The sequence below is a fragment of the Chrysochloris asiatica genome, unplaced genomic scaffold (genome assembly GCF_000296735.1).
Source record: "Chrysochloris asiatica unplaced genomic scaffold, ChrAsi1.0 scaffold00377, whole genome shotgun sequence".
Classification (NCBI taxonomy): domain Eukaryota; kingdom Metazoa; phylum Chordata; class Mammalia; order Afrosoricida; family Chrysochloridae; genus Chrysochloris; species Chrysochloris asiatica.
In genome coordinates this window covers 1,869,126-1,871,472 of record NW_006408895.1, presented here as the reverse complement: position 1 = coordinate 1,871,472, position 2,347 = coordinate 1,869,126, and positions in this window count along the sequence as shown.

The following is a 2,347-nucleotide window of genomic DNA, read 5'->3' as shown; positions in this document are numbered from 1 at the left end:
AGGACCACCTCTGGTGGTGAACAGGTTTCAATGGTGCTTCCAAATTAAGACAAACTAGAAAGATGGAGAGACAGACTAATTCTGAATGTTTAGTCACTGAAAACCTTATGAACAACCAAAGAACATTATCAGATATAGTGCTGGAAGATTAAAACATTAGGAATAGCATCCGAATATTGTCAGATATAGTGCCAGAAGATAAACTCTTCAGATTGGGAAGTACTCAAAGGACACTGGAGAAAAACTCTCTCCTCATAGTAGAACGGACCATGATGGTGTGACTGGAGTAAAACTTTTGGGACATTCATTTGCTGATGAGGAACAATATAAATTGAGGAGAAACAGCTGCAAATGTATATTTATAATCAGAATATGGAATGTACAAAATATAAATCTAGGAAAACTGGAAATTGTCAAAAACAAAACGGAACGTATAGGTACTGGTCTTCTAGGCATTAGGACTGTTGTTGGCCATTTTGAATCTGACAATCATATAGTTTACTATATCAGGAATCACAAATTCAAGAGTAATGGCATAGCATCCCACATTCAAAAGAACAGTTTAAAATCTATCTTGAAGTACATGCTGTCTGTTATAGAATTATATCTACATGCCTACAAGGAAGAAGAGTTAATACCACTATTATTCAACTTTATTCACCAACCACTAGAGCTAGCGAATATGAAATTGAAGAATTCTACCAACATCTTCAGTCCAGAATTGGCCAAATGTTACAATTAGGATGTATTGATAACTACTGGTGTTTGGAATGCAAAGGTTGGAAACAAAGAAAAGGATCAGTCACTGGAAAATATTACCTTGGAGATGGAAATGATGCCAGAGAAAACATGAGCGAATTTTGTAAGACCAATGATTTATTCATTGCAAATACCTTTTTTAAATAACTGAAAAGGTGACTATACACATGGATCTCATGAGATGGAATACATAGAAATCAAATTGACTACATCTGTGGGAAGACACAAGAGTGATGCTCAGTAATATCAGCCAAAACAAGGCAAGGTAATATCAGCCCAAACAGACCACCTATTGTTCATATGCAAGTTCAGATTGAAACTGAATAAAATTAACACAAGTCTATAAGAAACAAAATATGACATTGAAAATATCCCATTTGACATTTAGAGACCATCTTTAGAACAGATTTGATGCTTTAGAAACTAATGACAAAAGACCAGAAGAAATATAGAATGACATCAAGATCGTCATACAAGAGGAAAGCAAAAGGTCATTAAAAAGACCAAAATGAATATCAGAAGAGACTCTTGCTGGCAAGCATAGAGATAGTAAAGCAAATGGAAGAAATGATGAAGTAAAAGAATTAAACAGAAAAATTTCAAGGGCAGCTCAAGATGACAAAGTAAAGTATTATAATGAAATGTACAAAGATCTGGAGATAGAAAACCCAAAGGGAAGAGCACATTCAGCATTTCTCAAGCTGAAAGAACTGAGGAAAAATTCAAGCATTGACTTGTAGTATTAAAGAATTCTATGGGCAAAATACTGAATGATACAGAAAAGTTAAAAGAGGATGGAAGGAATACATAGAGCTACTGTATCAAAAAGAAATGGACGATATTCAATCATTTCAGGTGATAGCAAATGATCAAGATCTAATGGTAAGGAAGGAAGAAGTCCAAGGTACACTAAACGTGTTGACAAAGAACAGACTCCAGGAATTGATGTATACAACAAACTGATGTGGCCTTGGAAGCACTCACTAATCTATATCAAGAAATTTGGAAGACAATTACCTGGTCAACTGATCAGGAGAGATTCGTATTTGTGCCAATTCCTAAGAGGGGTGATGCTACAGAATGTGGAAATCATCAGACAATCTTGTTAATATCACAAGCAAGTAAAATTTTCTAAAGATAATCCAAAATACACTACAATAGTGCATTGACAGAGATTGACATAGGTTCAAGAAGAATTTAGAAAAGGATGTAGAACAAGGGGTATCACTGCTGACATCAGATGGATGTTGGTTGAAAGCAGAGAATACCCGAAAGATGTTTACCTATGTTTTAATGACTATGCAAAGAGTTTTGACTGTATTGATCAAGACAAGCTATGAACAACAATGCAGAGATGAATATTCCAGAACACTTAATTATGCTCATGAGGAACCTGGACCTGGACCAAGAGGCAGTCATTTGAACAGAACAAGGGGACACTGCATGGTTTAAAATTAGGAAAGTGGTTGTATTCTTTCACTGTACTTATCAATCTGTACACTTAGCAAATAATCCGAGAACTTGATTATATGAAAAAGAACATGGCATCAGGATTGGAAAAACTCTCATTAACAGCCTGTGATATGCA